Source organism: Dermacentor variabilis, chromosome 2 (genome assembly GCF_050947875.1).
Source record: "Dermacentor variabilis isolate Ectoservices chromosome 2, ASM5094787v1, whole genome shotgun sequence".
In the NCBI taxonomy this organism is placed as follows: domain Eukaryota; kingdom Metazoa; phylum Arthropoda; class Arachnida; order Ixodida; family Ixodidae; genus Dermacentor; species Dermacentor variabilis.
Window position 1 is genome coordinate 102,912,935 of NC_134569.1, and position 12,045 is coordinate 102,924,979.

Below are 12,045 nucleotides of genomic sequence, written 5' to 3' on the forward strand. Positions count from 1 at the left end.
AATAATAATAATAATAATAATAATAATGGGCCTCAGCTACCTATCTTGAACGCAGCTAGCACCATCGCATTCAAAGCTTCTATTCTACAACACACATATCGGACCAGCTGTGGAATACGCTACAGCTGGTCCGATATATGCAGCAGAGGTGAGAATACTCCTCCCAAGCGGTGCTAACTGCGTTTGGATTTGGTAACTGAGACCCATTAGTAACAGTGACTAGCTTGTTTGGTCAGTTACGTAACCAGTTTTATCGTTACAAACTGCCGTTATATTAAGATATGAAATGGTATGACACTTGACTACTACAACCTTTTTGTCTTAAGAGTGTAATGCCAAAATATACACTCCTGAGAATGTGCTATGCATAGCATAGCGGGCATAATAAAGTATGTACACTGCAACTTTTCTTCAGTGAAAGTGAGGTTAAAACTAGAGAATTTACGGCTAGCGTTCTCTCGTCTCCTTTAAATATCCCTTGATCTCCGGGGACGTTCAGCCAGTGAGATCGATATCACCTCATCTGCGGTGACAGTGGTGGCTCTTATTGCACGCTGAACCGATACCCACCGAGACAGACGATAGCGGCACGCAAAACCTCGTTGAAGCATAGACAAAGAAAGCTTCAATATGAAAAGAAAGTGCCCAAGGCAGGCATATGTTGGCCACACTTGTAATATAGCTTTCCTTTGATGTTCTCGTGTTGATGAACTTTTTGAACGAGTAGCAGGCAAAAAAATTCGCCGCATTAAGAAAAAGAAAGAATTTGCTGCTGCTTCTTCTGTCACACTAGTTAGCGCAATACTTATGTAGCCACAAAATACATTCCAGTCCGAAATTAGGATTATACGCGTGCATGCTCGCGTATTCAGCTCTGCGCCATTACTTGAAAAAAGAGTACAATCGTTTTGTTATGTACGAAACATCGCCGAATTAGAAATTAGTCGCGCGCAATTGGGTCAGGTGTAATGTATATATCGAACATAAATGCCGTTAGTTTGGCATGACTATACAAAATAAAGAAAGCGAGCTGAATTATTGCGTGAGTGAGATAATAACTATAGCGCAACAGGACACCAGCAAATTATCACTTCTATCTGTCAGATCGCAACGATTCCCGCTTTGTTCACGATTAAATTTGTGAATTAAAGCTGTTCGCGTCCTAAATTGGTTAACACGGTGTAGAACACTTGCGTAGTATGTAATTTCTCCCCTAAACTCTTGACCTGTACGGGACGTGAACCTCATGATAGGACGATTAAAAAAAAAAAGAACATTGTAATATAACTACGGCTTCAGCAACTGTATTACTGGGCAAGCGTACCACTTCAGGAAAAGATTTATTTATTTATTTATTTATTTATTTATTTATTTATTTATTTATGTTAACATGTCAACGCAGCACGATAGGTTTAAGATGGTTGTGAACTCAGGGCAGGTGTGGCGGGTCGAACCTGTGACACCTCGAGCGCAGTGGAACGCCTTACATCCCCTGAGCTGCCGCGGCAAGTCTCAGTTGAAAACGTGTACTCTTCGATTCCCTCACCTATACCAATTCCGCAGCCGCTTACTTTCCGCGCGCCACATTGAACGTCACGTTTGACGGCTGCGCTTGGCAATACGATCTGTTCGAACACTTCCGATGAGAATACTCCCCTGTATACCAACTTAAAGCCCTCCGCTGTATAAAAGATTCGTCCGCTCAAAATTCCAGTGTCTATCTTCCGCATGGAATTCGCGTGTGAATTTTCTATCCCGCTGTTTTCTATTTAAAAATTGCGTGTTCTGATGCAAAACAGCGAGTAACGCGGATTTTGTGCTTGCCGCCTCAGCGCCCCAGGGCGACATGAAAGTGAGATTTCTCGTGTTGAAATATATCTGTATATAGAAAGTGTGGTTTCGACGTTTCGTGCTCGGTCTCTTCTGTAGATAGAACTGCTACGTAATAATAAAGCTTCACGCATATACGTGATCATCGCTGTGTGCAGGTTGTCTGTAAACGTGTATTTATTTCTATGCCCAATATTCCCTTCAATCATGGCGTAGACGTTTGTGGACGTGAGTTAATTTTCACATTTCTGTGCAGTGGTTGCAAGGAATAGGCAACGAACATTACGCTTTGAGTAAAATCAACATTATGCTTTCCTTAAGTACACCCATTTTCCTTCTGAGTGAAATTCATCACTTCAGACGGCCGCTTTGGTGAAGGTTTGAACCATGTTGAACCATGTTTGAACCATGTTTGAACCATGTTTGAACCATGAAGAATGAACCATGTTTAATGGGACCTTTGAAGTGGGGCCTTTCGGTAGTAATTGCGAAATATATTTTTTTCCCTTGTTGTAAAGCTTGCGCCAAATATTTAACCTGTGCATGTAATTCGAGCAGGTGATCTAATATCTTTAATGAAGAAACGTAGGATGACTGAGTTCACAATACATTAATATTTAATTACTATGTAATTATGATAGGTCACCATATAAAACAGACAGAGTATTTCACCTTTACTTGCAAAGCAATTCTGTGGAGTCTGCAGCACCTTCGCATAAAATAATGTAAATTTCACACATTTGCTGACAGTCGGTCGTAATTTGTGACTGAAGGGGATAAATCGGAAGGCTGTTATTTAGGGGAAAAAAAATTCTTCCACGCGGGATCACAAAGGGAAATATTCAGAAATGACAGCTTGTGGAAAAACCCCCTCACGTGGACAATTTATAGCCGCTATCACTTTACAAGAGTGATGTAGCCGAATGCCATGTTCAGCGAAAGACATTGCAAAATATGAGCACCTCGAAACGCGTGCACAAAAGAGAGAGAGAGAGAATAAAAAAAAAGCAACAAAAGAGTTGACGCTGCTCAAACTCACCGAAAAAGCGTAAAATCTTCAGCAACACGAATGAAAGTTCTGGGAATAGATCACCAATGAAAATAGACAAAGCTTATCAATAAGTCCAAATGAGCAAATGGTTGAGCCAGAACTGCGTTAAGACTGAAATTCCCATAGATAAGCAAGCAGCATCTCTAAGGATGTAGAGGATAGGAACAATAACTTAACGTGCACGTTCCCGTATACAAAACACGACCACTTTGCAGGCCGAGATCTCTACATAAGTACGCACCACTGTGCAAATGTATGTAAGGCAACATTGCAGAAGTTTACATGATTACGAGAACAGTGTGCGATGGGACACACAAGGAAAGCGTGTGAACTATATAATATGTATAGGCGCCGCACTACCAGAGAGCGCGAGCAAATCACGAACTCGAGTATTTCAGCAGCAGTATACGCTGTATACACTCAACTCGTATACATGCATAAGTATTCAACCTAACATTACGCGGATCGTGTTACATGTATAAGGGTGGCGAGTGCTCAGGTGACAGAAAAAAATCGGGCCTACAAGCCGATCAAAGACAGGAGACAAAAGAACTGGACAGGTGTGATATGAAGGAACAAAGCGAGAACATTCTGCCCCAAAGTATTCAATTCTCCCCACGCACGCTCGCATAGCGCCACCGTCAGTGGTGGCACATGCGCTGTTCCATGCGCGCGCTCACGATAATGACACCTAGGCTGCTTGCTATCCCTCCACGCGAGTGCCTAGAGACAGTAGATTGGCACCTACACCCAGAATTACAGCTATATATATATATATATATATATATATATATATATAGCCTGGCTCCAAACAACGCCCCATTCGCCTAAGGCCGCCACTCCCGTCGAGCGCAGACACTGGTGTAAGCGCATACACACAGCGGTGTGCATTACACACACCACGTGCTGCTGCGTAGAGGAGCTTGAGGCAAAGCCCTGACGAGCACGAGAGAGAGAGAGAGAGAGAGAGAGGGAGAGAGAGAGCCGCGTCGACCTGACGCACGCATGCGTGACTCCGAAAACAATTGAAGCTGCGGTGAGGAAGAGGACCCCGCGTGGGTGCACTCCGGAGCACCCCGGACCGCGTTTTCCGGTGCGTAACCCGCGTGGGCTGGAAATTCAGGAATTTTGTTGCGAAAAATGTGATCGTAGCACGGCTTTGCGTCAGGTTTTTATGACCTGTTGAATCCTGTTCGACATCTTTCCCGAAGCGCCGTAAATAAACGCGGACGTGGCGGAGGCAGTGTGTACGACGGTTTAACAATGTGTAACTGCGTGCTAGTTGGGGTTAGTTGAACATACTTTATAATTAGAACAGCGCTATTATAGGAAGGCGAGCACGAGGAAAAGATGCCCCGTTGGCTTTCAACAATTATACAGCTTATCATGCATGCTGTGCCCGCTTGCACGCGTGCGCTCGTTGGTTTCTAAGGTTTGAGGTGCCGAAACCACGACCTGATGATGAGGAACTACGTAAGGGGGGGGGGGGGGAGGGACTCCGGATTAATTTTAACCACCGGGGGAGCTTTAGCGTGTCCCATGTACGCGTTCCGCAATGCATGAGACACGGGAGTTATTGCGTTTCGTCCCCATCGAAATGTGACCGCCACGGCTGGGATTTGATCCAGGTACATCGTGCTTAGAAGCACCACGCCATGGTCGCTGAGCCGCCGCATCGGGTATATATATGTGCGCTCGCTCCGAAATGAAATAGTTTCATAGAAGCAGGCGCAGTGAACACCACTTTATTGTGTGCTTGTCCTGTATTTAATTACTCAAATTAGAGTATGCCATGCACGTTGTCAAGTGGTCCTCTCCAACACATTCTTTTGTCCTTATAGACTCCACAAAATCTTGTTTTTTGGCCAAAATGAGTGTATAACCGCCCAAAAGCGATTAAAAAAGATAATATAAAATATATTTCCGGCGTGCACACTCGCCGCGAACAAGTTCCTACAGACACGAACATCGTTTGCCCCTTGCGCGCAAATACGTTCGTCCACGGCTTCACTCGCGATCGCCGCCAATTAATTGCAGGAGCTGGCACTCGAGGCAGACATTTGTTTCGTAGTCTTCCTGTGACGACGTTGCGTGACAAGTCCTGGTGCCTGTGTGAAAAGGTTATTTGATGTGTAATCTTGAACCCTGTATGTTGTATGATGGAACCATTCAAGAGATAAGGAGTAGCCGGCGCCTTAAATTGCGCGTCAACATCTCCTTATATCATATCAATAATAAAAAAAACCTTCTCGAGCTGTTACCGAGAAGTCATGTCGGGACCGCCGCCGCAGAGCTCATGCTAACGTGACTGTAGCTTGATATACATGAACTCGACGCGAGGCGCTATGGTACCAGAAGTCCAGCCAACCATAGCCCGAGCCTACTGCACTGTAAAATAATTTACACCCTGAAAAGTGAAAAATGGTGTAAATGTGTCTATAGCTCACACCCATCGGGTGTCCGTTATATAGATAACACCCTAAGGGTGTGAGTTATAGACACATTTACACCCTTTTTCACTTTTCAGGGTGTAAATTATTTTACAGTGTGCGGTTATATGCACCTTGCCAAGCTGGTTGGGCTTGTCAACGAACCGCTTGCACAATTCGCCTCGACGCGCGCTCGTTATGACCCGCTAGCGTCTACGGGAACACGACATCTTGTTTTCGGTTCGACAACCCTACTCGACCCGTCTTTATCGGGTGCATGTGAACGTAGCTTGTGCAAGTTAGAGCTCCGCCTGCTGTGGTTTGTTCCCTCAGTTACGACAGAAAGCTGTGACAAAAGCACACTTTTTTAGAAGTTTCTTCCGTAGTGTCGTGCCGTCTCTTAATTGAAAGACCGCTATGCTTCACCGCTTTGGTGCATATTCTTCAGTCACAATCACTTCTTGCTGCTGCATTTCTTTTTTCCAAATTATGAGCACGTTTTGTCATGACGCCGCGAGTTGACTGCTTTACATGCGGCTCTCTGTGTAGCAGGTGAACGTCTCGAAAAAAAAAAAGAAGAAGAAGAAAGAAACACGTTAGAGAGACGGCGATTGACAAAGCAAGAGGCGTTTCATTCATAGATTGCATTCATTCAAGCTATTCATGCAGTGATAGGATTTTTACAGCTAAGCATTATATAACGAACAAACTCAGCTAGCGGCGTTTACATGTGGGACTGCCTTTTGTAACCTGTTTTCAGGTTCACTTGTTAAAATTCTAGGAGGTATATACCAGCTATACTAACAGAGATAGAACACTGCGCACGAGCGCTCAACATGGCGCCAACAACACCGGCATTGTTCATGGCTCTCTAGAGCAATCGCCACTCTTGTCTAAATTTTACAGGCAACATCATTATGTGCTGGAACGTTTTCCTAAAAGTTGGCCAAATTTGTTCGCCTCGCAGGACAAAGCTCCATTGGCTCGCTAAATCAACTTTTCATAAATTTTCTTGTAGATAAGAAGCAGGTCGCAACGTATACCTTCGCGTCATGCGTACATTAAGATACACGCAGACAACCGAATTCATGCCACTGCTTTCGGCTTGTAATCCCGGGGAAGTCAAGAGAGAAACAAACAAAACTCGAAGGCCCTGTAGGATTCCTTTTTTGCATAAATAGTCTGTATGCTACATAAATACAATACAAAAAGAGGGACAATGGGTCATCCTTTCAGACTCGCAGGCAGCTTTGTCTTCACTTCGTAGTGACGTCAGCGATTCGCAAAACATTGCGTTAGTTAACGACATACTAAATGAACTCACAAAAGCCAGTGAAAAAAATCGCACAGTAACGTTCGAACGGATACCTGGCCACTGCAATATCCCTGGGAATGTTGATGCAGACAAGGTAGCTGGACAAGCGGATATTAATAAGGCCACACATGGTCTCCCTCTAACACTATGCGAATTGCGCCGCATACTAAGGCAGATATCAGCCCGTGGTTGCAAAGTGACATGGTTTGATCAGAACTCGAAACCTTCATATTTATTTCACATTGACCCGGCACTTCAACTTAAAATTCCCTCCACATTAAATACAACCAGAGCCTTTGAAACGCTGGTTCACTGGCTGCGGCTCGGTACCGCGTACACAAAACACATTCTACGTAACGTTTCAAGAGCTGATAGGGCTGAATGCACTTGTGGCCAGGCTGATGAAGATGTACAACATCTTTTGCTAGAATATCCGCGACATGACACACACAGACAACGCTTAGCACTTCATTTAGTGGCATTAAGATCGCAGGCCCTTCAGCCTCGGGAAAATCTTAAGTTCTTGGCCAACATATTCATTGCAAAGGCGAGCGTTACAGGCTAGAAGCGAGCAGTATTCTTGGAAAGTATTGAGTAGAGAGTTTCAATGTGATAGCGACATGGCACACAAAGACAACGCTTAGCATTTCATTTAGTGGCCTTAGATCGCAGGCCCTGCAGCCTCAGGAAAATCTTAGGTCCTTGGCGAACATACTCATTGCAAAGGCGAGGATTACTGGCCCTTGAAAGGTTTTTATAAGTGAGCAACATCGGGAAGTATTGAGTAGAGAGTTTAAATGTGATAGCGACATGACACACACAGACAAAGCTTAGCACTTCATTTAGTGGCCTTACATCGCAGGCCCTTCAGCCTCGGGAAAATCTTAAGTTCTTGGCCAACATATTCATTGCAAAGGCGAGCGTTACAGGCTAGAAGCGAGCAGTATTCTTGGAAAGTATTGAGTAGAGAGTTTCAATGTGATAGCGACATGGCACACAAAGACAACGCTTAGCATTTCATTTAGTGGCCTTAGATCGCAGGCCCTGCAGCCTCAGGAAAATCTTAGGTCCTTGGCGAACATACTCATTGCAAAGGCGAGGATTACTGGCCCTTGAAAGGTTTTTATAAGTGAGCAACATCGGGAAGTATTGAGTAGAGAGTTTAAATGTGATAGCGACATGACACACACAGACAAAGCTTAGCACTTCATTTAGTGGCCTTACATCGCAGGCCCTTCAGCCTCATTAAAATCTTAGGTTCTTGGCCAACATACTCATTGCAAAGACGAGCGTTACTGGCCCTTTAAAGATTTCTAGAAGCGAGCAATATTCTCGGAAAGTATTGAGTAGAGAGTTTAAATGTGATAGCGACATGACACCCACAGACAACGCTTAGCATTTTATTTAGAGGCCTTAGATCGCGAGCCCTTCAGCCTCAGAAACATCTTAGGTCCTTGGCCAACATACTCATTGCAAAGGCGAGCGTTAGAGGCCCTTCAAAGATTTCTAGGAGCGAGCAATACCATCAGACGGAAAAAGAAATTTGAAGAAAAAAATTCCCATCACCATGCAAGCGTCACCAGTAGAGAGTTGGCATTTTCAGCGCAGGCGATAGTTACATAAAAGAAATGTGGCAAGAGTAAAGGGTGCAGACTGTGGCTCCGCAATATAAGGAGTTCAGGCTGCCGAACAAAGATGATTCCCCACTTGTTTATTTTACTGCTGCTTAAAGACCAACTGCCACGAAATATCACTTTGGTTAAATAGATTGTAAGTTAGTGGAATAAATATACTATTTAAGTGATCTTGGGGCAAATCTGCAGGGGCTGGCAACTGTCTAATGTTCATTAACTGCCTTTAAACATAACCTTAGCAGTCGGGCGCACGTGGTGGCTCCCGGATGTGACGCATGTCCAAGTACGTCCCCCTCCAAGATTTCGAACCCGCCGATGACGACGTCGCCTGATCTAGGAGCGCATGACGTGGAGCAGCGCGGGGTTCTTGTTTCTGGAGGCAACAATTGCGTTCTTTTTAGTTACTATTGCCTTTGACGAAGATAGGTCCTCCTATCGAAACAGTGGCCAGCCTTTCTGAGACACCTTATCCCAGTTTAAAAAAATTTATACCACAGTGTGCTATTCCATCTGTCAGCCCCTTTGTTGATTTTGATATTAAAAACATGTATTTTTGCGAGTGTTACGTGAAGCATTTACTCGTATATTCCAGGAGTATGCGCGTTTGCATTGAGGATCGCTGTATATATGCCCTATTTGAAGCTAGGCTTCTTGAGCGGTCCAAAATTTCGTTGCAGTAGGCCTTTAGAGACCCTACCCACAACCCCCGTCATGCAGTTTGTAAGCGACTTTCATAGTTATCAACAGGCTTTTTGAAAACTAGACAAGTCATACATTGTTGTCGCAGTCAATACAACACTGAACAAAGATATGTAACCAGCGAAACGAGGCAACATGCATGGAGGACAAAACGAAAGCCAATCACCTAAAAATTGTGCGACGTCCAAGTCGTGCATGTTTTCGCGTGGGGCAGCCGAGTTGGGTCACGTAATCCAAATTTTCACTCTCTGGGGTGACTCAGTTGCTACGATGCTCTTCCACCGAGCGGGAGTTCGTGGGTTGAATTATCACCCGGCCACGGCCACTGCATCTTGCAGAATGCACAATTCGCTCGTGCACTTACACGTTGCATAGGTGCGCAAGTGGCGAAAATTAATCAGCAGGCCTCCATACACTACAACGTCTCTTACCTATCACAAAACAGGTTTCGTAAATAATTCCCCCGTCCACACAAAGCCAAACTGCCACGAAAAACGAGCGCAGAGCAGGCTTTTCCAGCAGTGGTGTTCGCTAACAATAGCCTCGTCCACTTTCGCAACTAGGTCACACGCGCGACAATGCAAAAAAAAATATAGTAATAATACTAATCCAGCGCGTTTCACTACTAAGAACTATACCGGCAGGGTTGTGACACAACTAGGAAGAATGAAATAAACGAACTTTATTGAGAAGGCTTATGGTTTCGTTTACTTATCGCCACCCTGCAAGCGTCCAGGACGAGATAAATAACATTACGTCACGCATTCCGTGCAGGACGCACTTAATTCGTGCGCGGTGGATACAGCCAACAAACACTTTTGTACCAGGCAACTTCTACGATGAATAAAATAGGCAGCGACACTATACTTTAACGCCGGAAAGCGTTATATATATATATTCTTTAAATCGGAGGCACCCCATTTAGGCGGAATATGACACGTGAATTGCAAAAAAAAAGAATGAGATTCTCTCTCTTTTCTTTTCCTTACCTTTGTAACTACAGATATTTCTGTTTTATGTGCCATGGAGGATAATACATCGAAACAAATTGTGTTGCAATAAGTTATTGTTTTGGTATTTGTATTATTACAATATGGTTTATGTACATATTTATTACGACTGCTGTTCTGCTATACTGTGCTGCGAATTATATATGAACCACGTCATGTCATATACATCATCATCATCATTATCATCATCATCATCATCAGCCTGTTTTATGACCACTGCAGGGCGAAAGCCTCTCCCTGCGATTTCCAATTGCCCCTGTCCTGCGCCAACCGATTCTAAATGGCGTCCGCGGATTTCATAATTTTATCGCTCCACCAATTCTTTTGTCGTCCTCTATTGCGTTTTCCTTCTCTTGGTACCCATTCTGTAACCCTAATGGTTCAACGGTTATGTAACCGGCGCATTACATGACTTGCCGAGCTCCATTTTTTTCCTCTTGATGTCAATTAGTATATAGTCTATAACCATTTGCTCTCTAATCCAAACCGCTCTCTTTCAGTCTCTTAACGTTATGCCTATCAATCTTCGTTCCATAGCTGTTTGCGCTGTCCTTAACTTGTTCGTAATCTTCTTTGTCAGTCTCCATGTCTTTGCCTCATATGGCAGCTCTGGTAAAATGCACTGATTGTACACCTTCCTTTTCGATGATAATGGTAAGCTTCTAGTACGGAGCTGGCAATGTCTGCCATAAGTGATCCAACTTGTTTTTATTCTTCTGTGAATTTCCTTCTCGTGATCAGGGCTCCCTGTGATTAATTGACCTAGGTAAATGTACTCCTTCACAGGTTCTAGAGGCCGACTGGCGATCCTGAACTCTTGTTCCTTTGCCCGGCTATTTATCATTATCTATCATTACTTATCTGCATATTAATCTGCAACCCCACTCTTACACTCTCTCTGTTAAGGTCCTCAATCATTTGTTGTAACTCGTCTGCATTGTTCTTGAATAGAACAATGTCATCGGCAAACCGTAGGTTGCTGAGATATTCGCTGTCGATCTTTACTCCTAAGCCTTCCCAGTTTAATAGCTTGGATACTTCTTCTAAGCACGCATTGAATAGCATTGGAGAGATTGCGACTCCCTGTCTGACCCCTTTCTACATAGGTATCTTCCTGCTTTTCTTGTGTAGAATTAAGGGAGCTGTAGAACCTCTTTAGATATTTTCCAAGGTATTTACGTAAGTGTTCTGTACGGCTTGATTACGTAATGCCTCTGTGACTGCTGGTATCTCTACGGAATCAAACGCTTTTGGGTAATCTATGAAAGCCATATAGAGAGGCTTATTGTACTATCGGGATTTCTCGATAACCTGATTGATGACATGGATGTGACCCATTGTAGTATCCCTTCCTGAAGCCAACGCTTGGTTGACTAAAGTTCAGTGTTGCCCTTAGTATATCGGAAATTATTTTGGTAAATATTTTATATAATACTGGGAGTAAGCTAATGGGCCTATAATGCTTCAATTCTTTAATGTCTCGCCTTTTGCGGATTAGTATAATGTTTACGTCCTTCCAGTTTTCTGGGACCCTTGCAGTCGATAGACAGTTCGTATAAAAAGCCGCCAGTTTTTCAAGCATTAGGTCTTCTCCATCTTTGAATAAATCGGCTGTTATTCCCTCTTCTCCTGCCGCACTTCCTCGTTTCATGTCTTGCAAGGTCCTTCTGACCTCATCGCTAGTTATAGGAGGAGTTCTGGTATCCTGTTCATTACTGTTTCTAATTGAGGTGTCCTGACTCCTCTGGGTACTGTACAGGCCAGCATAGAATTCTTCCGCGGCGTTTACTATATCTTCGCGATTGCTGATGACATTACCCTGCTTATCCTCTAGTGCATACATCTTGATTTGTCCTATACAATTGTATACATATTAGTATATACGAAGGGGGGTGCAAAGAAACCGCACTAACTTCATGCAGCTCCTCCTAATTGTACTGCTCTGTCCTCCCGCTAGGTGGGTATAGGTGGACACTTCGAAGTAAGTACGCAAGCCAACATCGCCGTAATATGTTTTTCGCATTTGTTGCGACAGTTGTACCAACTGTTGTCACGTTACTCTTACGGAATCGCGACG

The 12,045-nt window shown here is 43.9% G+C and overlaps 1 protein-coding gene across 3 annotated transcripts in view; it reads right to left on the reverse strand.

The window, feature by feature from the left end:
• LOC142572431 (progranulin-like) overlaps positions 1–9,439 on the reverse strand; it is a 461,641-nt gene extending 452,202 nt beyond the window's left edge. For all 3 annotated transcript variants that reach the window (XR_012826081.1, XR_012826080.1, XM_075681534.1), the window contains exon 1: positions 9,125–9,439. The gene's annotated coding sequence lies outside the window, so the exon portion shown is untranslated. The remainder of the gene's footprint in view (positions 1–9,124) is intronic.
• Between the last annotated feature and the right edge of the window lie 2,606 nt (positions 9,440–12,045).